General features: G+C 47.3%; 53 non-coding genes across 53 annotated transcripts; all 53 read left to right on the top strand.

Moving 5' to 3' along the window:
- The first annotated feature begins 183 nt into the window (after positions 1–183).
- LOC145140016 (5S ribosomal RNA) lies at positions 184–302 on the top strand. Its single transcript, XR_013722060.1, has one exon. It is a non-coding gene; the product is annotated as a 5S ribosomal RNA (ribosomal RNA).
- A 231-nt stretch (positions 303–533) lies between these two features.
- Positions 534–652, top strand: LOC145155514 (5S ribosomal RNA). Its single transcript, XR_013735949.1, has one exon. It is a non-coding gene; the product is annotated as a 5S ribosomal RNA (ribosomal RNA).
- A 229-nt stretch (positions 653–881) lies between these two features.
- LOC145153968 (5S ribosomal RNA) lies at positions 882–1,000 on the top strand. The gene has a single exon (XR_013734457.1). It is a non-coding gene; the product is annotated as a 5S ribosomal RNA (ribosomal RNA).
- Positions 1,001–1,231: 231 nt separating this feature from the next.
- Positions 1,232–1,350, top strand: LOC145149110 (5S ribosomal RNA). The gene has a single exon (XR_013729969.1). It is a non-coding gene; the product is annotated as a 5S ribosomal RNA (ribosomal RNA).
- A 228-nt stretch (positions 1,351–1,578) lies between these two features.
- On the top strand, positions 1,579–1,697 carry LOC145142580 (5S ribosomal RNA). Its single transcript, XR_013723639.1, has one exon. It is a non-coding gene; the product is annotated as a 5S ribosomal RNA (ribosomal RNA).
- A 230-nt stretch (positions 1,698–1,927) lies between these two features.
- Positions 1,928–2,046, top strand: LOC145140023 (5S ribosomal RNA). Its single transcript, XR_013722061.1, has one exon. It is a non-coding gene; the product is annotated as a 5S ribosomal RNA (ribosomal RNA).
- Positions 2,047–2,278: 232 nt separating this feature from the next.
- LOC145152606 (5S ribosomal RNA) lies at positions 2,279–2,397 on the top strand. Its single transcript, XR_013733137.1, has one exon. It is a non-coding gene; the product is annotated as a 5S ribosomal RNA (ribosomal RNA).
- A 226-nt stretch (positions 2,398–2,623) lies between these two features.
- On the top strand, positions 2,624–2,742 carry LOC145146204 (5S ribosomal RNA). The gene has a single exon (XR_013727149.1). It is a non-coding gene; the product is annotated as a 5S ribosomal RNA (ribosomal RNA).
- Positions 2,743–2,973: 231 nt separating this feature from the next.
- LOC145149896 (5S ribosomal RNA) lies at positions 2,974–3,092 on the top strand. The gene has a single exon (XR_013730734.1). It is a non-coding gene; the product is annotated as a 5S ribosomal RNA (ribosomal RNA).
- Positions 3,093–3,319: 227 nt separating this feature from the next.
- LOC145148191 (5S ribosomal RNA) lies at positions 3,320–3,438 on the top strand. The gene has a single exon (XR_013729088.1). It is a non-coding gene; the product is annotated as a 5S ribosomal RNA (ribosomal RNA).
- Positions 3,439–3,668: 230 nt separating this feature from the next.
- Positions 3,669–3,787, top strand: LOC145153969 (5S ribosomal RNA). The gene has a single exon (XR_013734458.1). It is a non-coding gene; the product is annotated as a 5S ribosomal RNA (ribosomal RNA).
- Positions 3,788–4,018: 231 nt separating this feature from the next.
- LOC145149967 (5S ribosomal RNA) lies at positions 4,019–4,137 on the top strand. Its single transcript, XR_013730801.1, has one exon. It is a non-coding gene; the product is annotated as a 5S ribosomal RNA (ribosomal RNA).
- Positions 4,138–4,366: 229 nt separating this feature from the next.
- On the top strand, positions 4,367–4,485 carry LOC145142584 (5S ribosomal RNA). The gene has a single exon (XR_013723657.1). It is a non-coding gene; the product is annotated as a 5S ribosomal RNA (ribosomal RNA).
- A 227-nt stretch (positions 4,486–4,712) lies between these two features.
- Positions 4,713–4,831, top strand: LOC145146044 (5S ribosomal RNA). The gene has a single exon (XR_013726994.1). It is a non-coding gene; the product is annotated as a 5S ribosomal RNA (ribosomal RNA).
- A 230-nt stretch (positions 4,832–5,061) lies between these two features.
- Positions 5,062–5,180, top strand: LOC145146205 (5S ribosomal RNA). Its single transcript, XR_013727150.1, has one exon. It is a non-coding gene; the product is annotated as a 5S ribosomal RNA (ribosomal RNA).
- A 231-nt stretch (positions 5,181–5,411) lies between these two features.
- On the top strand, positions 5,412–5,530 carry LOC145150182 (5S ribosomal RNA). Its single transcript, XR_013731007.1, has one exon. It is a non-coding gene; the product is annotated as a 5S ribosomal RNA (ribosomal RNA).
- A 228-nt stretch (positions 5,531–5,758) lies between these two features.
- LOC145142604 (5S ribosomal RNA) lies at positions 5,759–5,877 on the top strand. The gene has a single exon (XR_013723679.1). It is a non-coding gene; the product is annotated as a 5S ribosomal RNA (ribosomal RNA).
- A 228-nt stretch (positions 5,878–6,105) lies between these two features.
- LOC145148683 (5S ribosomal RNA) lies at positions 6,106–6,224 on the top strand. Its single transcript, XR_013729556.1, has one exon. It is a non-coding gene; the product is annotated as a 5S ribosomal RNA (ribosomal RNA).
- Positions 6,225–6,454: 230 nt separating this feature from the next.
- On the top strand, positions 6,455–6,573 carry LOC145142615 (5S ribosomal RNA). Its single transcript, XR_013723690.1, has one exon. It is a non-coding gene; the product is annotated as a 5S ribosomal RNA (ribosomal RNA).
- A 228-nt stretch (positions 6,574–6,801) lies between these two features.
- On the top strand, positions 6,802–6,920 carry LOC145140034 (5S ribosomal RNA). Its single transcript, XR_013722063.1, has one exon. It is a non-coding gene; the product is annotated as a 5S ribosomal RNA (ribosomal RNA).
- A 230-nt stretch (positions 6,921–7,150) lies between these two features.
- LOC145146965 (5S ribosomal RNA) lies at positions 7,151–7,269 on the top strand. Its single transcript, XR_013727885.1, has one exon. It is a non-coding gene; the product is annotated as a 5S ribosomal RNA (ribosomal RNA).
- Positions 7,270–7,497: 228 nt separating this feature from the next.
- Positions 7,498–7,616, top strand: LOC145142626 (5S ribosomal RNA). Its single transcript, XR_013723701.1, has one exon. It is a non-coding gene; the product is annotated as a 5S ribosomal RNA (ribosomal RNA).
- A 229-nt stretch (positions 7,617–7,845) lies between these two features.
- Positions 7,846–7,964, top strand: LOC145148922 (5S ribosomal RNA). The gene has a single exon (XR_013729786.1). It is a non-coding gene; the product is annotated as a 5S ribosomal RNA (ribosomal RNA).
- Positions 7,965–8,194: 230 nt separating this feature from the next.
- On the top strand, positions 8,195–8,313 carry LOC145147279 (5S ribosomal RNA). Its single transcript, XR_013728185.1, has one exon. It is a non-coding gene; the product is annotated as a 5S ribosomal RNA (ribosomal RNA).
- A 226-nt stretch (positions 8,314–8,539) lies between these two features.
- LOC145146998 (5S ribosomal RNA) lies at positions 8,540–8,658 on the top strand. The gene has a single exon (XR_013727916.1). It is a non-coding gene; the product is annotated as a 5S ribosomal RNA (ribosomal RNA).
- A 231-nt stretch (positions 8,659–8,889) lies between these two features.
- On the top strand, positions 8,890–9,008 carry LOC145142638 (5S ribosomal RNA). The gene has a single exon (XR_013723712.1). It is a non-coding gene; the product is annotated as a 5S ribosomal RNA (ribosomal RNA).
- A 228-nt stretch (positions 9,009–9,236) lies between these two features.
- On the top strand, positions 9,237–9,355 carry LOC145146928 (5S ribosomal RNA). Its single transcript, XR_013727850.1, has one exon. It is a non-coding gene; the product is annotated as a 5S ribosomal RNA (ribosomal RNA).
- Positions 9,356–9,586: 231 nt separating this feature from the next.
- On the top strand, positions 9,587–9,705 carry LOC145135853 (5S ribosomal RNA). Its single transcript, XR_013720084.1, has one exon. It is a non-coding gene; the product is annotated as a 5S ribosomal RNA (ribosomal RNA).
- A 228-nt stretch (positions 9,706–9,933) lies between these two features.
- Positions 9,934–10,052, top strand: LOC145142649 (5S ribosomal RNA). The gene has a single exon (XR_013723723.1). It is a non-coding gene; the product is annotated as a 5S ribosomal RNA (ribosomal RNA).
- Positions 10,053–10,280: 228 nt separating this feature from the next.
- LOC145149194 (5S ribosomal RNA) lies at positions 10,281–10,399 on the top strand. Its single transcript, XR_013730048.1, has one exon. It is a non-coding gene; the product is annotated as a 5S ribosomal RNA (ribosomal RNA).
- A 230-nt stretch (positions 10,400–10,629) lies between these two features.
- Positions 10,630–10,748, top strand: LOC145147280 (5S ribosomal RNA). Its single transcript, XR_013728186.1, has one exon. It is a non-coding gene; the product is annotated as a 5S ribosomal RNA (ribosomal RNA).
- Positions 10,749–10,974: 226 nt separating this feature from the next.
- On the top strand, positions 10,975–11,093 carry LOC145146999 (5S ribosomal RNA). The gene has a single exon (XR_013727917.1). It is a non-coding gene; the product is annotated as a 5S ribosomal RNA (ribosomal RNA).
- A 231-nt stretch (positions 11,094–11,324) lies between these two features.
- LOC145142660 (5S ribosomal RNA) lies at positions 11,325–11,443 on the top strand. Its single transcript, XR_013723732.1, has one exon. It is a non-coding gene; the product is annotated as a 5S ribosomal RNA (ribosomal RNA).
- Positions 11,444–11,671: 228 nt separating this feature from the next.
- LOC145146929 (5S ribosomal RNA) lies at positions 11,672–11,790 on the top strand. The gene has a single exon (XR_013727851.1). It is a non-coding gene; the product is annotated as a 5S ribosomal RNA (ribosomal RNA).
- A 231-nt stretch (positions 11,791–12,021) lies between these two features.
- Positions 12,022–12,140, top strand: LOC145135858 (5S ribosomal RNA). The gene has a single exon (XR_013720085.1). It is a non-coding gene; the product is annotated as a 5S ribosomal RNA (ribosomal RNA).
- A 228-nt stretch (positions 12,141–12,368) lies between these two features.
- Positions 12,369–12,487, top strand: LOC145148238 (5S ribosomal RNA). Its single transcript, XR_013729132.1, has one exon. It is a non-coding gene; the product is annotated as a 5S ribosomal RNA (ribosomal RNA).
- A 227-nt stretch (positions 12,488–12,714) lies between these two features.
- LOC145150186 (5S ribosomal RNA) lies at positions 12,715–12,833 on the top strand. The gene has a single exon (XR_013731010.1). It is a non-coding gene; the product is annotated as a 5S ribosomal RNA (ribosomal RNA).
- A 225-nt stretch (positions 12,834–13,058) lies between these two features.
- LOC145140170 (5S ribosomal RNA) lies at positions 13,059–13,177 on the top strand. The gene has a single exon (XR_013722100.1). It is a non-coding gene; the product is annotated as a 5S ribosomal RNA (ribosomal RNA).
- Positions 13,178–13,408: 231 nt separating this feature from the next.
- LOC145144302 (5S ribosomal RNA) lies at positions 13,409–13,527 on the top strand. Its single transcript, XR_013725313.1, has one exon. It is a non-coding gene; the product is annotated as a 5S ribosomal RNA (ribosomal RNA).
- A 231-nt stretch (positions 13,528–13,758) lies between these two features.
- On the top strand, positions 13,759–13,877 carry LOC145146966 (5S ribosomal RNA). The gene has a single exon (XR_013727886.1). It is a non-coding gene; the product is annotated as a 5S ribosomal RNA (ribosomal RNA).
- Positions 13,878–14,105: 228 nt separating this feature from the next.
- Positions 14,106–14,224, top strand: LOC145142671 (5S ribosomal RNA). Its single transcript, XR_013723743.1, has one exon. It is a non-coding gene; the product is annotated as a 5S ribosomal RNA (ribosomal RNA).
- Positions 14,225–14,451: 227 nt separating this feature from the next.
- LOC145140039 (5S ribosomal RNA) lies at positions 14,452–14,570 on the top strand. Its single transcript, XR_013722064.1, has one exon. It is a non-coding gene; the product is annotated as a 5S ribosomal RNA (ribosomal RNA).
- A 230-nt stretch (positions 14,571–14,800) lies between these two features.
- On the top strand, positions 14,801–14,919 carry LOC145146498 (5S ribosomal RNA). Its single transcript, XR_013727441.1, has one exon. It is a non-coding gene; the product is annotated as a 5S ribosomal RNA (ribosomal RNA).
- Positions 14,920–15,146: 227 nt separating this feature from the next.
- LOC145144102 (5S ribosomal RNA) lies at positions 15,147–15,265 on the top strand. The gene has a single exon (XR_013725120.1). It is a non-coding gene; the product is annotated as a 5S ribosomal RNA (ribosomal RNA).
- Positions 15,266–15,496: 231 nt separating this feature from the next.
- LOC145149580 (5S ribosomal RNA) lies at positions 15,497–15,615 on the top strand. Its single transcript, XR_013730436.1, has one exon. It is a non-coding gene; the product is annotated as a 5S ribosomal RNA (ribosomal RNA).
- Positions 15,616–15,842: 227 nt separating this feature from the next.
- On the top strand, positions 15,843–15,961 carry LOC145148239 (5S ribosomal RNA). Its single transcript, XR_013729133.1, has one exon. It is a non-coding gene; the product is annotated as a 5S ribosomal RNA (ribosomal RNA).
- Positions 15,962–16,187: 226 nt separating this feature from the next.
- Positions 16,188–16,306, top strand: LOC145150187 (5S ribosomal RNA). Its single transcript, XR_013731011.1, has one exon. It is a non-coding gene; the product is annotated as a 5S ribosomal RNA (ribosomal RNA).
- A 225-nt stretch (positions 16,307–16,531) lies between these two features.
- LOC145146107 (5S ribosomal RNA) lies at positions 16,532–16,650 on the top strand. The gene has a single exon (XR_013727059.1). It is a non-coding gene; the product is annotated as a 5S ribosomal RNA (ribosomal RNA).
- A 218-nt stretch (positions 16,651–16,868) lies between these two features.
- Positions 16,869–16,987, top strand: LOC145149083 (5S ribosomal RNA). Its single transcript, XR_013729944.1, has one exon. It is a non-coding gene; the product is annotated as a 5S ribosomal RNA (ribosomal RNA).
- A 233-nt stretch (positions 16,988–17,220) lies between these two features.
- LOC145135957 (5S ribosomal RNA) lies at positions 17,221–17,339 on the top strand. The gene has a single exon (XR_013720143.1). It is a non-coding gene; the product is annotated as a 5S ribosomal RNA (ribosomal RNA).
- A 240-nt stretch (positions 17,340–17,579) lies between these two features.
- Positions 17,580–17,698, top strand: LOC145145537 (5S ribosomal RNA). Its single transcript, XR_013726504.1, has one exon. It is a non-coding gene; the product is annotated as a 5S ribosomal RNA (ribosomal RNA).
- Positions 17,699–17,913: 215 nt separating this feature from the next.
- LOC145149834 (5S ribosomal RNA) lies at positions 17,914–18,032 on the top strand. Its single transcript, XR_013730676.1, has one exon. It is a non-coding gene; the product is annotated as a 5S ribosomal RNA (ribosomal RNA).
- A 229-nt stretch (positions 18,033–18,261) lies between these two features.
- Positions 18,262–18,380, top strand: LOC145148286 (5S ribosomal RNA). Its single transcript, XR_013729177.1, has one exon. It is a non-coding gene; the product is annotated as a 5S ribosomal RNA (ribosomal RNA).
- Positions 18,381–18,388: the final 8 nt, after the last annotated feature.

The raw sequence follows: 18,388 nt of genomic DNA on the forward strand, positions 1-18,388 counted from the left end.
TTTTTTTTGTTTTTTTTCTTTCTTGCTATTTGTATGCTCGGGTGGCCTCCGCTTCATGGTTGATGGTTTTCGTATTTTTGGAACGGAGCCGATCGGTCACGTGGGTCCCACGCCTCGCGTACGAAAACAAAGGAGGTTCTGCGTCTTTTAAGACATAAAAGCAATAAGCATGGACTGTATTTCGGGTGCGATCATACCAGCACTAATGCACCGGATCCCATCAGAACTCTGCAGTTAAGTGTGCTTGGGCGAGAGTAGTACTAGGATGGGTGACCCCCTGGGAAGTCCTCGTGTTGCACCCCCCCCTTTTTCGTTGTCCGTTTCCGTTTTTTTAGATTTTACGTGCGGTTTTTTTTGTTTTTTTTTTCTTTCTTGCTATTTCTATGCTCGGGTAGCCTCCGCTTCATGGTTGATGGTTTTCGTATTTTTGGAACGGAGCCGATCGGTCACGTGGGTCCCACGCCTCGCATACGAAAACAAAGGAGGTTCTGCGTCTTTTAAGACATAAAAGCAATAAGCATGGATAGTATTTCGGGTGCGATCATACCAGCACTAATGCACCGGATCCCATCAGAACTCCGCAGTTAAGCGTGCTTGGGCGAGAGTAGTACTAGGATGGTTGACCCCCTGGGAAGTCCTCGTGTTGCACCCCCCTTTTTCGTTGTCCGTTTGCGTTTTTTTAGATTTTACGTGTGGTTTTTTTTTTTTTTTTTTTCTTTCTTGCTATTTCTATGCTCGGGTGGCCTCCGCTTCATGGTTCATGGTTTTCGTATTTTTGGAACGGAGCCGATCGGTCACGTGGGTCCCACGCCTCGCGTGCGAAAACAAAGGAGGTTCTGCGTCTTTTAAGACATAAAAGCAATAAACATGGATAGTATTTTGGGTGTGATCATACCAGCACTAATGCACCGGATCCCATCAGAACTCCGCAGTTAAGCGTGCTTGGGCGAGAGTAGTACTAGGATGGGTGACCCCCTGGGAAGTCCTCGTGTTGCACCCCCCTTTTTCGTTGCCCGTTTGCGTTTTTTTAGATTTTACGTGCGGTTTTTTTTTTGTTTTTTTTTTCTTTCTTGCTATTTCTATGCTCGGGTGGCCTCCGCTTCATGGTTGATGGTTTTCGTATTTTTGGAACGGAGCCGATCGGTCACGTGGGTCCCACGCCTCGCGTACGAAAACAAAGGAGGTTCTGCGTCTTTTAAGACATAAAAGCAATAAGCATTGATAGTATTTCGGGTGTGATCATACCAGCACTAATGCACTGGATCCCATCAGAACTCCGCAGTTAAGCGACCTTGGGCGAGAGTAGTACTAGGATGGGTGACCCCCTGGGAAGTCCTCGTGTTGCACCCCCTTTTTCGTTGCCCGTTTGCGTTTTTTTAGACTTTACGTGCGTTTTTTTTTTGTTTTTTTTTCTTTCTTGCTATTTCTATGCTCGGGTGGCCTCCGTTTCACGGTTCATGGTCTTCGTATTTTTGGAACGGAGTCGATCGGTCACGTGGGTCCCACGCCTCGCGTACGAAAACAAAAGAGGTTCTGCGTCTTTTAAGACATAAAAGCAATAAGCATGGATAGTATTTCGGGTGCGATCATACCAGCACCAATGCACCGGATCCCATCAGAACTCCGCAGTTAAGCGTGCTTGGGCGAGAGTAGTACTAGGATGGTTGACCCCCTGGGAAGTCCTCGTGTTGCACCCCCCTTTTTCGTTGTCCGTTTGCGTTTTTTTAGATTTTACGTGTGGTTTTTTTTTTTTTTTTTTTTCTTTCTTGCTATTTCTATGCTCGGGTGGCCTCCGCTTCATGGTTGATGGTTTTCGTATTTTTGGAACGGAGCCGATCGGTCACGTGGGTCCCACGCCTCGCGTACGAAAACAAAGGAGGTTCTACGTCTTTTAAGACATAAAAGCAATAAGCATGGACTGTATTTCGGGTGCGATCATACCAGCACTAATGCACCGGATCCCATCAGAACTCTGCAGTTAAGTGTGCTTGGGCGAGAGTAGTACTAGGATGGGTGACCCCCTGGGAAGTCCTCGTGTTGCACCCCCCCCCTTTTTCGTTGTCCGTTTGCGTTTTTTTAGATTTTACGTGCGGTTTTTTTTGTTTTTTTTTTCTTTCTTGCTATTTCTATGCTCGGGTAGCCTCCGCTTCATGGTTGATGGTTTTCATATTTTTGGAACGGAGCCGATCGGTCACGTGGGTCCCACGCCTCGCGTACGAAAACAAAGGAGGTTCTGCGTCTTTTAAGACATAAAAGCAATAAGCATGGATAGTATTTCGGGTGCGATCATACCAGCACTAATGCACCGGATCCCATCAGAACTCCGCAGTTAAGCGTGCTTGGGCGAGAGTAGTACTAGGATGGGTGACCCCCTGGGAAGTCCTCGTGTTGCACCCTCCCTTTTTCGTTGCCCGTTTGCGTTTGTTTAGATTTTACGTGCGGTTTTTTTTTTGTTTTCTTTCTTGCTATTTCTATGCTCGGGTGGCCACCGCTTCATGGTTGATGGTTTTCGTATTTTTGGAACGGAGCCGATCGGTCACGTGGGTCCCACGCCTCGCGTACGAAAACAAAGGAGGTTCTGCGTCTTTTAAGACATTAAAGCAATAAGCATGGATAGTATTTCGGGTGCGATCATACCAGCACTAATGCACCGGATCCCATCAGAACTCCGCAGTTAAGCGTGCTTGGGCGAGAGTAGTACTAGGATGGGTAACCCCCTGGGAAGTCCTCGTGTTTCACCCCCCCTTTTTCGTTGTCCGTTTGCGTTTTTTTAGATTTTACGTGCGGTTTTTTTTTTGTTTTTTTTTCTTTCTTGCTATTTGTATGCTCGGGTGGCCTCCGCTTCATGGTTGATGGTTTTCGTATTTTTGGAACGGAGCCGATCGGTCACGTGGGTCCCACGCCTCGCGTACGAAAACAAAGGAGGTTCTGCGTCTTTTAAGACATAAAAGCAATAAGCATGGATAGTATTTCGGGTGTGATCATACCAGCAGTAATGCACTGGATCCCATCAGAACTCCGCAGTTAAGCGTGCTTGGTCGAGAGTAGTACTAGGATGGGTGACCCCCTGGGAAGTCTTCGTGTTGCACCCCCTTTTTCGTTGCCCGTTTGCGTTTTTTTAGATTTTACGTGCGGTTTTTTTTTGTTTTTTTTCTTTCTTGCTATTTCTATGCTCGGGTGGCCTCCGTTTCATGGTTCATGGTCTTCGTATTTTTGGAACGGAGCCGATCGGTCACGTGGGTCCCACGCCTCGCGTACGAAAACAAAGGAGGTTCTGCGTCTTTTAAGACATACAAGCAATAAGCATGGATAGTATTTCGGGTGCGATCATACCAGCACCAATGGACCGGATCCCATCAGAACTCCGCAGTTAAGCGTGCTTGGGCGAGAGTAGTACTAGGATGGTTGACCCCCTGGGAAGTCCTCGTGTTGCACCCCCCTTTTTCGTTGTCCGTTTGCGTTTTTTTAGATTTTACGTGTGGTTTTTTTTTTGTTTTTTTTTCTTTCTTGCTATTTCTATGCTCGGGTGGCCTCCGCTTCATGGTTCATGGTTTTCGTATTTTTGGAACGGAGCCGATCGGTCACGTGGGTCCCACGCCTCGCGTACGAAAACAAAGGAGGTTCTGCGTCTTTTAAGACATAAAAGCAATAAACATGGATAGTATTTTGGGTGTGATCATACCAGCACTAATGCACCGGATCCCATCAGAACTCCGCAGTTAAGCGTGCTTGGGCGAGAGTAGTACTAGGATGGGTGACCCCCTGGGAAGTCCTCGTGTTGCACCCCCCTTTTTCGTTGCCCGTTTGCGTTTTTTTAGATTTTACGTGCGGTTTTTTTTTTGTTTTTTTTTTCTTTCTTGCTATTTCTATGCTCGGGTGGCCTCCGCTTCATGGTTGATGGTTTTCGTATTTTTGGAACGGAGCCGATCGGTCACGTGGGTCCCATGCCTCGCGTACGAAAACAAAGGAGGTTCTGCGTCTTTTAAGACATAAAAGCAATAAGCATTGATAGTATTTCGGGTGTGATCATACCAGCACTAATGCACTGGATCCCATCAGAACTCCGCAGTTAAGCGTCCTTGGGGGAGAGTAGTACTAGGATGGGTGACCCCCTGGGAAGTCCTCGTGTTGCACCCCCTTTTTCGTTGCCCGTTTGCGTTTTTTTAGATTTTACGTGCGGTTTTTTTTTGTTTTTTTTTTCTTTCTTGCTATTTCTATGCTCGGGTGGCCTCCGTTTCATGGTTCATGGTCTTCGTATTTTTGGAACGGAGCCGATCGGTCACGTGGGTCCCACGCCTCGCGTACGAAAACAAAAGAGGTTCTGCGTCTTTTAAGACATAAAAGCAATAAGCATGGATAGTATTTCGGGTGCGATCATACCAGCACCAATGCACCGGATCCCATCAGAACTCCGCAGTTAAGCGTGCTTGGGCGAGAGTAGTACTAGGATGGTTGACCCCCTGGGAAGTCCTCGTGTTGCACCCCCCTTTTTCGTTGTCCGTTTGCGTTTTTTTAGATTTTACGTGTGGTTTTTTTTTGTTTTTTTTCTTTCTTGCTATTTCTATGCTCGGGTGGCCTCCGCTTCATGGTTGATGGTTTTCGTATTTTTGGAACGGAGCCGATCGGTCACGTGGGTCCACGCCTCGCGTACGAAAACAAGGGAGGTTCTGCGTCTTTTAAGACATAAAAGCAATAAGCATGGACTGTATTTCGGGTGCGATCATACCAGCACTAATGCACCGGATTCCATCAGAACTCTGCAGTTAAGTGTGCTTGGGCGAGAGTAGTACTAGGATGGGTGACCCCCTGGGAAGTCCTCGTGTTGCACCCCCCCTTTTTCGTTGTCTGTTTGCGTTTTTTTAGATTTTACGTGCGGTTTTTTTTGTTTTTTTTTTCTTTCTTGCTATTTCTATGCTCGGGTGGCCACCGCTTCATGGTTGATGGTTTTCGTATTTTTGGAACGGAGCCGATCGGTCACGTGGGTCCCACGCCTCGCGTACGAAAACAAAGGAGGTTCTGCGTCTTTTAAGACATTAAAGCAATAAGCATGGATAGTATTTCGGGTGCGATCATACCAGCACTAATGCACCGGATCCCATCAGAACTCCGCAGTTAAGCGTGCTTGGGCGAGAGTAGTACTAGGATGGGTAACCCCCTGGGAAGTCCTCGTGTTTCACCCCCCCTTTTTCGTTGTCCGTTTGCGTTTTTTTAGATTTTACGTGCGGTTTTTTTTTTGTTTTTTTTTCTTTCTTGCTATTTGTATGCTCGGGTGGCCTCCGCTTCATGGTTGATGGTTTTCGTATTTTTGGAACGGAGCCGATCGGTCACGTGGGTCCCACGCCTCGCGTACGAAAACAAAGGAGGTTCTGCGTCTTTTAAGACATAAAAGCAATAAGCATGGATAGTATTTCGGGTGTGATCATACCAGCACTAATGCACTGGATCCCATCAGAACTCCGCAGTTAAGCGTGCTTGGTCGAGAGTAGTACTAGGATGGGTGACCCCCTGGGATGTCTTCGTGTTGCACCCCCTTTTTCGTTGCCCGTTTGCGTTTTTTTAGATTTTACGTGCGGTTTTTTTTTGTTTTTTTTTCTTTCTTGCTATTTCTATGCTCGGGTGGCCTCCGTTTCATGGTTCATGGTCTTCGTATTTTTGGAACGGAGCCGATCGGTCACGTGGGTCCCACGCCTCGCGTACGAAAACAAAAGAGGTTCTGCGTCTTTTAAGACATAAAAGCAATAAGCATGGATAGTATTTCGGGTGCGATCATACCAGCACCAATGCACCGGATCCCATCAGAACTCCGCAGTTAAGCGTGCTTGGGCGAGAGTAGTACTAGGATGGTTGACCCCCTGGGAAGTCCTCGTGTTGCACCCCCCTTTTTCGTTGTCCGTTTGCGTTTTTTTAGATTTTACGTGTGGTTTTTTTTTTGTTTTTTTTCTTTCTTGCTATTTCTATGCTCGGGTGGCCTCCGCTTCATGGTTGATGGTTTTCGTATTTTTGGAACGGAGCCGATCGGTCACGTGGGTCCACGCCTCGCGTACGAAAACAAGGGAGGTTCTGCGTCTTTTAAGACATAAAAGCAATAAGCATGGACTGTATTTCGGGTGCGATCATACCAGCACTAATGCACCGGATTCCATCAGAACTCTGCAGTTAAGTGTGCTTGGGCGAGAGTAGTACTAGGATAGGTGACCCCCTGGGAAGTCCTCGTGTTGCACCCCCCCTTTTTCGTTGTCTGTTTGCGTTTTTTTAGATTTTACGTGCGGTTTTTTTTGTTTTTTTTTTCTTTCTTGCTATTTCTATGCTCGGGTAGCCTCCGCTTCATGGTTGATGGTTTTCGTATTTTTGGAACGGAGCCGATCGGTCACGTGGGTCCCACGCCTCGCGTACGAAAACAAAGGAGGTTCTGCGTCTTTTAAGACATAAAAGCAATAAGCATGGATAGTATTTCGGGTGCGATCATACCAGCACCAATGCACCGGATCCCATCAGAACTCCGCAGTTAAGCGTGCTTGGGCGAGAGTAGTACTAGGATGGTTGACCCCCTGGGAAGTCCTCGTGTTGCACCCCCCTTTTTCGTTGTCCGTTTGCGTTTTTTTAGATTTTACGTGTGGTTTTTTTTTTGTTTTTTTTCTTTCTTGCGATTTCTATGCTCGGGTGGCCTCCGCTTCATGGTTGATGGTTTTCGTATTTTTGGAACGGAGCCGATCGGTCACGTGGGTCCACGCCTCGCGTACGAAAACAAAGGAGGTTCTGCGTCTTTTAAGACATAAAAGCAATAAGCATGGACTGTATTTCGGGTGCGATCATACCAGCACTAATGCACCGGATCCCATCAGAACTCTGCAGTTAAGTGTGCTTGGGCGAGAGTAGTACTAGGATGGGTGACCCCCTGGGAAGTCCTCGTGTTGCACCCCCCCTTTTTCGTTGTCTGTTTGCGTTTTTTTAGATTTTACGTGTGGTTTTTTTTTTGTTTTTTTTCTTTCTTGCTATTTCTATGCTCGGGTGGCCTCCGCTTCATGGTTGATGGTTTTCGTATTTTTGGAACGGAGCCGATCGGTCACGTGGGTCCCACGCCTCGCGTACGAAAACAAAGGAGGTTCTGCGTCTTTTAAGACATAAAAGCAATAAGCATTGATAGTATTTCGGGTGTGATCATACCAGCACTAATGCACTGGATCCCATCAGAACTCCGCAGTTAAGCGTCCTTGGGCGAGAGTAGTACTAGGATGGGTGACCCCCTGGGAAGTCCTCGTGTTGCACCCCCTTTTTCGTTGCCCGTTTGCGTTTTTTTAGATTTTACGTGCGGTTTTTTTTTGTTTTTTTTTCTTTCTTGCTATTTCTATGCTCGGGTGGCCTCCGTTTCATGGTTCATGGTCTTCGTATTTTTGGAACGGAGCCGATCGGTCACGTGGGTCCCACGCCTCGCGTACGAAAACAAAAGAGGTTCTGCGTCTTTTAAGACATAAAAGCAATAAGCATGGATAGTATTTCGGGTGCGATCATACCAGCACCAATGCACCGGATCCCATCAGAACTCCGCAGTTAAGCGTGCTTGGGCGAGAGTAGTACTAGGATGGTTGACCCCCTGGGAAGTCCTCGTGTTGCACCCCCCTTTTTCGTTGTCCGTTTGCGTTTTTTTAGATTTTACGTGTGGTTTTTTTTTTTGTTTTTTTTCTTTCTTGCTATTTCTATGCTCGGGTGGCCTCCGCTTCATGGTTGATGGTTTTCGTATTTTTGGAACGGAGCCGATCGGTCACGTGGGTCCACGCCTCGCGTACGAAAACAAAGGAGGTTCTGCGTCTTTTAAGACATAAAAGCAATAAGCATGGACTGTATTTCGGGTGCGATCATACCAGCACTAATGCACCGGATCTCATCAGAACTCTGCAGTTAAGTGTGCTTGGGCGAGAGTAGTACTAGGATGGGTGACCCCCTGGGAAGTCCTCATGTTGCACCCTCCCTTTTTCGTTGTCTGTTTGCGTTTTTTTAGATTTTACGTGCGGTTTTTTTTGTTTTTTTTTTCTTTCTTGCTATTTCTATGCTCGGGTAGCCTCCGCTTCATGGTTGATGGTTTTCGTATTTTTGGAACGGAGCCGATCGGTCACGTGGGTCCCACGCCTCGCGTACGAAAACAAAGGAGGTTCTGCGTCTTTTAAGACATAAAAGCAATAAGCATGGATAGTATTTCGGGTGCGATCATACCAGCACTAATGCACCGGATCCCATCAGAACTCCGCAGTTAAGCGTGCTCGCGCGAGAGTAGTACTAAGATGGGTGACCCCCTGGGAAGTCCTCGTGTTGCACCCTCCCTTTTTCGTTGCCCGTTTGCGTTTTTTTAGATTTTACGTGCGGTTTTTTTTTTGTTTTCTTTCTTGCTATTTCTATGCTCGGGTGGCCACCGCTTCATGGTTGATGGTTTTCGTATTTGTGGAACGGAGCCGATCGGTCACGTGGGTCCCACGCCTCGCGTACGAAAACAAAGGAGGTTCTGCGTCTTTTAAGACATTAAAGCAATAAGCATGGATAGTATTTCGGGTGCGATCATACCAGCACTAATGCACCAGATCCCATCAGAACTCCGCAGTTAAGCGTGCTTGGGCGAGAGTAGTACTAGGATGGGTGACCCCCTGGGAAGTCCTCGTGTTTCACCCCCCCTTTTTCGTTGTCCGTTTGCGTTTTTTTAGATTTTACGTGCGGTTTTTTTTTTGTTTTTTTTTCTTTCTTGCTATTTGTATGCTCGGGTGGCCTCCGCTTCATGGTTTATGGTTTTCGTATTTTTGGAACGGAGCCGATCGGTCACGTGGGTCCCACGCCTCGCGTACGAAAACAAAGGAGGTTCTGCGTCTTTTAAGACATAAAAGCAATAAGCATGGATAATATTTCGGGTGCGATCATACCAGCACCAATGCACCGGATCCCATCAGAACTCCGCAGTTAAGCGTGCTTGGGCGAGAGTAGTACTAGGATGGTTGACCCCCTGGGAAGTCCTCGTGTTGCACCCCCCTTTTTCGTTGTCCGTTTGCGTTTTTTTAGATTTTACGTGTGGTTTTTTTTTGTTTTTTTTCTTTCTTGCTATTTCTATGCTCGGGTGGCCTCAGCTTCATGGTTGATGGTTTTCGTATTTTTGGAACGGAGCCGATCGGTCACGTGGGTCCCACGCCTCGCGTACGAAAACAAAGGAGGTTCTGCGTCTTTTAAGACATAAAAGCAATAAACATGGATAGTATTTTGGGTGTGATCATACCAGCACTAATGCACCGGATCCCATCAGAACTCCGCAGTTAAGCGTGCTTGGGCGAGAGTAGTACTAGGATCGGTGACCCCCTGGGAAGTCCTCGTGTTGCACCCCCCTTTTTCGTTGCCCGTTTGCGTTTTTTTAGATTTTACGTGCGGTTTTTTTTTTGTTTTTTTTTTCTTTCTTGCTATTTCTATGCTCGGGTGGCCTCCGCTTCATGGTTGATGGTTTTCGTATTTTTGGAACGGAGCCGATCGGTCACGTGGGTCCCACGCCTCGCGTACAAAAACAAAGGAGGTTCTGCGTCTTTTAAGACATAAAAGCAATAAGCATGGATAGTATTTCGGGTGTGATCATACCAGCACTAATGCACTGGATCCCATCAGAACTCCGCAGTTAAGCGTGCTTGGGCGAGAGTAGTACTAGGATGGGTGACCCCCTGGGAAGTCCTCGTGTTGCACCCCCTTTTTCGTTGCCCGTTTGCGTTTTTTTAGATTTTACGTGCGGTTTTTTTTTGTTTTTTTTTCTTTCTTGCTATTTCTATGCTCGGGTGGCGTCCGTTTCATGGTTCATGGTCTTCGTATTTTTGGAACGGAGCCGATCGGTCACGTGGGTCCCACGCCTCGCGTACGAAAACAAAAGAGGTTCTGCGTCTTTTAAGACATAAAAGCAATAAGCATGGATAGTATTTCGGGTGCGATCATACCAGCACCAATGCACCGGATCCCATCAGAACTCCGCAGTTAAGCGTGCTTGGGCGAGAGTAGTACTAGGATGGTTGACCCCCTGGGAAGTCCTCGTGTTGCACCCCCCTTTTTCGTTGTCCGTTTGCGTTTTTTTAGATTTTACGTGTGGTTTTTTTTTTGTTTTTTTTCTTTCTTGCTATTTCTATGCTCGGGTGGCCTCCGCTTCATGGTTGATGGTTTTCGTATTTTTGGAACGGAGCCGATCGGTCACGTGGGTCCACGCCTCGCGTACGAAAACAAAGGAGGTTCTGCGTCTTTTAAGACATAAAAGCAATAAGCATGGACTGTATTTCGGGTGCGATCATACCAGCACTAATGCACCGGATCCCATCAGAACTCTGCAGTTAAGTGTGCTTGGGCGAGAGTAGTACTAGGATGGGTGACCCCCTCGGAAGTCCTCATGTTGCACCCCCCCTTTTTCGTTGTCTGTTTGCGTTTTTTTAGATTTTACGTGCGGTTTTTTTTGTTTTTTTTTTCTTTCTTGCTATTTCTATGCTCGGGTAGCCTCCGCTTCATGGTTGATGGTTTTCGTATTTTTGGAACGGAGCCGATCGGTCACGTGGGTCCCACGCCTCGCGTACGAAAACGAAGGAGGTTCTGCGTCTTTTAAGACATAAAAGCAATAAGCATGGATAGTATTTCGGGTGCGATCATACCAGCACTAATGCACCGGATCCCATCAGAACTCCGCAGTTAAGCGTGCTCGCGCGAGAGTAGTACTAAGATGGGTGACCCCCTGGGAAGTCCTCGTGTTGCACCCTCCCTTTTTCGTTGCCCGTTTGCGTTTTTTTAGATTTTACGTGCGGTTTTTTTTTTGTTTTCTTTCTTGCTATTTCTATGCTCGGGTGGCCACCGCTTCATGGTTGATGGTTTTCGTATTTGTGGAACGGAGCCGATCGGTCACGTGGGTCCCACGCCTCGCGTACGAAAACAAAGGAGGTTCTGCGTCTTTTAAGACATTAAAGCAATAAGCATGGATAGTATTTCGGGTGCGATCATACCAGCACTAATGCACCAGATCCCATCAGAACTCCGCAGTTAAGCGTGCTTGGGCGAGAGTAGTACTAGGATGGGTGACCCCCTGGGAAGTCCTCGTGTTTCACCCCCCCTTTTTCGTTGTCCGTTTGCGTTTTTTTAGATTTTACGTGCGGTTTTTTTTTTGTTTTTTTTTCTTTCTTGCTATTTGTATGCTCGGGTGGCCTCCGCTTCATGGTTTATGGTTTTCGTATTTTTGGAACGGAGCCGATCGGTCACGTGGGTCCCACGCCTCGCGTACGAAAACAAAGGAGGTTCTGCGTCTTTTAAGACATAAAAGCAATAAGCATGGATAATATTTCGGGTGCGATCATACCAGCACCAATGCACCGGATCCCATCAGAACTCCGCAGTTAAGCGTGCTTGGGCGAGAGTAGTACTAGGATGGTTGACCCCCTGGGAAGTCCTCGTGTTGCACCCCCCTTTTTCGTTGTCCGTTTGCGTTTTTTTAGATTTTACGTGTGGTTTTTTTTTGTTTTTTTTCTTTCTTGCTATTTCTATGCTCGGGTGGCCTCAGCTTCATGGTTGATGGTTTTCGTATTTTTGGAACGGAGCCGATCGGTCACGTGGGTCCCACGCCTCGCGTACGAAAACAAAGGAGGTTCTGCGTCTTTTAAGACATAAAAGCAATAAACATGGATAGTATTTTGGGTGTGATCATACCAGCACTAATGCACCGGATCCCATCAGAACTCCGCAGTTAAGCGTGCTTGGGCGAGAGTAGTACTAGGATCGGTGACCCCCTGGGAAGTCCTCGTGTTGCACCCCCCTTTTTCGTTGCCCGTTTGCGTTTTTTTAGATTTTACGTGCGGTTTTTTTTTTGTTTTTTTTTTCTTTCTTGCTATTTCTATGCTCGGGTGGCCTCCGCTTCATGGTTGATGGTTTTCGTATTTTTGGAACGGAGCCGATCGGTCACGTGGGTCCCACGCCTCGCGTACAAAAACAAAGGAGGTTCTGCGTCTTTTAAGACATAAAAGCAATAAGCATGGATAGTATTTCGGGTGTGATCATACCAGCACTAATGCACTGGATCCCATCAGAACTCCGCAGTTAAGCGTGCTTGGGCGAGAGTAGTACTAGGATGGGTGACCCCCTGGGAAGTCCTCGTGTTGCACCCCCTTTTTCGTTGCCCGTTTGCGTTTTTTTAGATTTTACGTGCGGTTTTTTTTTGTTTTTTTTTCTTTCTTGCTATTTCTATGCTCGGGTGGCCTCCGTTTCATGGTTCATGGTCTTCGTATTTTTGGAACGGAGCCGATCGGTCACGTGGGTCCCACGCCTCGCGTACGAAAACAAAAGAGGTTCTGCGTCTTTTAAGACATACAAGCAATAAGCATGGATAGTATTTCGGGTGCCATCATACCAGCACCAATGCACCGGATCCCATCAGAACTCCGCAGTTAAGCGTGCTTGGGCGAGAGTAGTACTAGGATGGTTGACCCCCTGGGAAGTCCTCGTGTTGCACCCTCCCTTTTTCGTTGCCCGTTTGCGTTTTTTTAGATTTTACGTGCGGTTTTTTTTTTTGTTTTCTTTCTTGCTATTTCTATGCTCGGGTGGCCACCGCTTCATGGTTGATGGTTTTCGTATTTTTGGAACGGAGCCGATCGGTCACGTGGGTCCCACGCCTCGCGTACGAAAACAAAGGAGGTTCTGCGTCTTTTAAGACATAAAAGCAATAAGCATGGATAGTATTTCGGGTGCGATAATACCAGCACTAATGCACAGGATCCCATCAGAACTCCGCAGTTAAGCGTGCTTGGGCGAGAGTAGTACTAGGATCGGTGACCCCCTAGGAAGTCCTCGTGTTGCACCCCCCTTTTTCGTTGCCCGTTTGCGTTTTTTTAAATTTTCCGTGCGGTTTTTTTTTGTTTTTTTTTCTTGCTATTTCTATGCTCGGGTGGCCTCCGTTTCATAGTTCATGGTCTTCGTATTTTTGGAACGGAGCCGATCGGTCACGTGGGTCCCACGCCTCGCGTACGAAAACAAAGGAGGTTCTGCGTCTTTTAAGACATACAAGCAATAAGCATGGATAGTATTCCGGGTGCGATCATACCAGCACTAATGCACCGGATCCCATCAGAACTCCGCAGTTAAGCGTGCTTAGGCGAGAGTAGTACTAGGATGGGTGACCCCCTGGGAAGTCCTCGTGTTGCACCCCCCCCCTTTTTCGTTGCCCGTTTGCGTTTTTTTAAATTTTACGTGCGGTTTTTTTTGTTTTTTTTTCTTTCATGCTATTTCTATGCTCGGGTGGCCACCGCTTCATGGTTGATGGTTTTCGTATTTTTGAAACGGAGCCGATCGGTCACGTGGGTCCCACGCCTCGCGTACGAAAACAAAGGAGGTTCTGCGTCTTTTAAGACATAAAAGCAATAAACATGGATAGTATTTTGGGTGTGATCATACCAGCACTAATGCACCGGATCCCATCAGAACTCCGCAGTTAAGCGAGCTTGGGCGAGAGTAGTACTAGGATGGGTGACCCCCTGGGAAGTCCTCGTGTTGCACCCCCCTTTTTCGTTGCCCGTTTGCGTTTTTTTAGATTTTACGTGCGGTTTTTTTTTTGTTTTTTTTTTCTTTCTTGCTATTTCTATGCTCGGGTGGCCTCCGCTTCATGGTTGATGGTTTTCGTATTTTTGGAACGGAGCCGATCGGTCACGTGGGTCCCACGCCTCGCGTACGAAAACAAAGGAGGTTCTGCGTCTTTTAAGACATAAAAGCAATAAGCATTGATAGTATTTCGGGTGTGATCATACCAGCACTAATGCACTGGATCCCATCAGAACTCCGCAGTTAAGCGTCCTTGGGCGAGAGTAGTACTAGGATGGGTGACCCCCTGGGAAGTCCTCGTGTTGCACCCCCTTTTTCGTTGCCCGTTTGCGTTTTTTTAGATTTTACGTGCGGTTTTTTTTTGTTTTTTTTTCTTTCTTGCTATTTCTATGCTCGGGTGGCCTCCGTTTCATGGTTCATGGTCTTCGTATTTTTGGAACGGAGCCGATCGGTCACGTGGGTCCCACGCCTCGCGTACGAAAACAAAAGAGGTTCTGCGTCTTTTAAGACATAAAAGCAATAAGCATGGATAGTATTTCGGGTGCGATCATACCAGCACCAATGCACCGGATCCCATCAGAACTCCGCAGTTAAGCGTGCTTGGGCGAGAGTAGTACTAGGATGGTTGACCCCCTGGGAAGTCCTCGTGTTGCACCCCCCTTTTTCGTTGTCCGTTTGCGTTTTTTTAGATTTTACGTGTGGTTTTTTTTTTGTTTTTTTTCTTTTTGCTATTTCTATGCTCGGGTGGCCTCCGCTTCATGGTTGATGGTTTTCGTATTTTTGGAACGGAGCCGATCGGTCACGTGGGTCCACGCCTCGCGTACGAAAACAAAGGAGGTTCTGCGTCTTTTAAGACATAAAAGCAATAAGCATGGACTGTATTTCGGGTGCGATCATACCAGCACTAATGCACCGGATCCCATCAGAACTCTGCAGTTAAGTGTGCTTGGGCGAGAGTAGTACTAGGATGGGTGACCCCCTGGGAAGTCCTCGTGTTGCACCCCCCCTTTTTCGTTGTCTGTTTGCGTTTTTTTAGATTTTACGTGCGGTTTTTTTTGTTTTTTTTTTCTTTCTTGCTATTTCTATGCTCGGGTAGCCTCCGCTTCATGGTTGATGGTTTTCGTATTTTTGGAACGGAGCCGATCGGTCACGTGGGTCCCACGCCTCGCGTACGAAAACAAAGGAGGTTCTGCGTCTTTTAAGACATAAAAGCAATAAGCATGGATAGTATTTCGGGTGCGATCATACCAGCACTAATGCACCGGATCCCATCAGAACTCCGCAGTTAAGCGTGCTCGCGCGAGAGTAGTACTAGGATGGGTGACCCCCTGGGAAGTCCTCGTGTTGCACCCTCCCTTTTTCGTTGCCCGTTTGCGTTTTTTTAGATTTTACGTGCGGTTTTTTTTTTTGTTTTCTTTCTTGCTATTTCTATGCTCGGATGGCCACCGCTTCATGGTTGATGGTTTTCGTATTTTTGGAACGGAGCCGATCGGTCACGTGGGTCCCACGCCTCGTGTACGAAAACAAAGGAGGTTCTGCGTCTTTTAAGACATTAAAGCAATAAGCATGGATAGTATTTCGGGTGCGATCATACCAGCACTAATGCACCGGATCCCATCAGAACTCCGCAGTTAAGCGTGCTTGGGCGAGAGTAGTACTAGGATGGGTGACCCCCTGGGAAGTCCTCGTGTTTCACCCCCCCTTTTTCGTTGTCCGTTTGCGTTTTTTTAGATTTTACGTGCGGTTTTTTTTTTGTTTTTTTTTCTTTCTTGCTATTTGTATGCTCGGGTGGCCTCCGCTTCATGGTTTATGGTTTTCGTATTTTTGGAACGGAGCCGATCGGTCACGTGGGTCCCACGCCTCGCGTACGAAAACAAAGGAGGTTCTGCGTCTTTTAAGACATAAAAGCAATAAGCATGGATAGTATTTCGGGTGTGATCAGACCAGCACTAATGCACTGGATCCCATCAGAACTCCGCAGTTAAGCGTGCTTGGTCGAGAGTAGTACTAGGATGGGTGACCCCCTGGGAAGTCTTCGTGTTGCACCCCCTTTTTCGTTGCCCGTTTGCGTTTTTTTAGATTTTACGTGCGGTTTTTTTTTGTTTTTTTTCTTTCTTGCTATTTCTATGCTCGGGTGGCCTCCGTTTCATGGTTCATGGTCTTCGTATTTTTGGAACGGAGCCGATCGGTCACGTGGGTCCCACGCCTCGCGTACGAAAACAAAAGAGGTTCTGCGTCTTTTAAGACGTACAAGCAATAAGCATGGATAGTATTTCGGGTGCCATCATACCAGCACCAATGCACCGGATCCCATCAGAACTCCGCAGTTAAGCGTGCTTGGGCGAGAGTAGTACTAGGATGGTTGACCCCCTGGGAAGTCCTCGTGTTGCACCCTCCCTTTTTCGTTGCCCGTTTGCGTTTTTTTAGATTTTACGTGCGGTTTTTTTTTTGTTTTCTTTCTTGCTATTTCTATGCTCGGGTGGCCACCGCTTCATGGTTGATGGTTTTCGTATTTTTGGAACGGAGCCGATCGGTCACGTGGGTCCCACGCCTCGCGTACGAAAACAAAGGAGGTTCTGCGTCTTTTAAGACATAAAAGCAATAAGCATGGATAGTATTTCGGGTGCGATAATACCAGCACTAATGCACAGGATCCCATCAGAACTCCGCAGTTAAGCGTGCTTGGGCGAGAGTAGTACTAGGATCGGTGACCCCCTAGGAAGTCCTCGTGTTGCACCCCCCTTTTTCGTTGCCCGTTTGCGTTTTTTTAAATTTTCCGTGCGGTTTTTTTTTGTTTTTTTTTCTTGCTATTTCTATGCTCGGGTGGCCTCCGTTTCATAGTTCATGGTCTTCGTATTTTTGGAACGGAGCCGATCGGTCACGTGGGTCCCACGCCTCGCGTACGAAAACAAAGGAGGTTCTGCGCCTTTTAAGACATACAAGCAATAAGCATGGATAGTATTTCGGGTGCGATCATACCAGCACTAATGCACCGGATCCCATCAGAACTCCGCAGTTAAGCGTGCTCGCGCGAGAGTAGTACTAGGATGGGTGACCCCCTGGGAAGTCCTCGTGTTGCACCCCCCTTTTTCGTTGTCCGTTTGCGTTTTTTTAGATTTTACGTACGTTTTTTTTTCTTTCTTGCTATTTCTATGCTCGGGTGGCCTCCGCTTCATGGTTGATGGTTTTCGTATTGTTGGAACGGAGCCGATCGGTCACGTGGGTCTCACGCCTCGCGTACGAAAACAAAGGAGGTTCTGCGTCTTTTAAGACATAAAAGCAATAAGCATGGATAGTATTTCGGGTGCGATCATACCAGCACTAATGCACCGGATCCCATCAGAACTCCGCAGTTGAGCGTGCTTAGGCGAGAGTAGTACTAGGATGGGTGACCCCCTGGGAAGTCCTCGTGTTGCTCCCCCCCCCCCTTTTTCGTTGCCCGTTTGCGTTTTTTTAAATTTTACGTGCGGTTTTTTTTGTTTTTTTTTCTTTCATGCTATTTCTATGCTCGGGTGGCCACCGCTTCATGGTTGATGGTTTTCGTATTTTTGGAACGGAGCCGATCGGTCACGTGGGTCCCACGCATCGCGTACGAAAACAAAGGAGGTTCTGCGTCTTTTAAGACATAAAAGCAATAAGCATGGACTGTATTTCGGGTGCGATCATACCAGCACTAATGCACCGGATCCCATCAGAACTCTGCAGTTAAGTGTGCTTGGGCGAGAGTAGTACTAGGATGGGTGACCTCCTGGGAAGTCCTCGTGTTGCACCCCCCCCCCCCCCCCTTTTCGTTGTCCGTTTGCGTTTTTTTAGATTTTACGTGCGTTTTTTTTTTTGTTTTTTTTTTCTTTCTTGCTATTTCTATGCTCGGGTGGCCTCCGCTTCATGGTTGATGGTTTTCGTATTTTTGGAACGGAGCCGATCGGTCACGTGGGTCCCACGCCTCGCGTACGAAAACAAAGGAGGTTCTGCGTCTTTTAAGACATACAAGCAATAAGCATGGATAGTATTTCGGGTGCGATCATACCAGCACTAATGCACCGGATCCCATCAGAACTCCGCAGTTAAGCGTGCTTGGGCGAGAGTAGTACTAGGATGGGTGACCCCCTGGGAAGTCCTCCTGTTGCACCCCACTTTTTCGTTGTCCATTTGCGTTTTTTTAGATTTTACGTGCGGTTTTTTTTTCTTGCTATTTCTATGCTCGGGTGGCCTCCGCTTCATGGTTGATGGTTTTCGTATTTTTGAAACGGAGCCGATCGGTCATGTGGGTCCCACGCCTCGCGTACGAAAACAAATGAGGTTCTGCGTGTTTTAAGACATAAAAGCAATAAGCATGGATAGTATTTCGGGTGCGATCATACCAGCACTAATGCACCGGATCCCATCAGAACTCCGCAGTTAAGCGTGCTTGGGCGAGAGTAGTAGTTGGAAGGGTGAACCCCTGGGAAGTCCTTGTGTTGCACCCCCCTTTTTCGTTGTCCGTTTGCGTTTTTTTAGATTTTACGTGGGTTTTTTTTTTGTTTTTTTTTCTTTCTTGCTATTTCTATGCTCGGGTGGCCTCCGCTTCATGGTTGATGGTTTTCGTATTTTTGGAACGGAGTCGATCGGTCACGTGGGTCCCACGCCTCGCGTACGAAAACAAAGGAGGTTCTGCGTCTTTTAAGACATAAAAGCAATATGCATGGATAGTATTTCGGGTGTGATCATACCAGCACTAATGCACTGGATCCCATCAGAACTCCGCAGTTAAGCGTGCTTGGTCGAGAGTAGTACTAGGATGGGTGACCCCCTGGGAAGTCTTCGTGTTGCACCCCCTTTTTCG

The sequence above is a fragment of the Lactuca virosa genome, chromosome 1 (assembly GCF_052849685.1).
Source record: "Lactuca virosa cultivar CGN04683 chromosome 1, Lactuca_virosa_CGN04683_v6, whole genome shotgun sequence".
Taxonomy (NCBI): domain Eukaryota; kingdom Viridiplantae; phylum Streptophyta; class Magnoliopsida; order Asterales; family Asteraceae; genus Lactuca; species Lactuca virosa.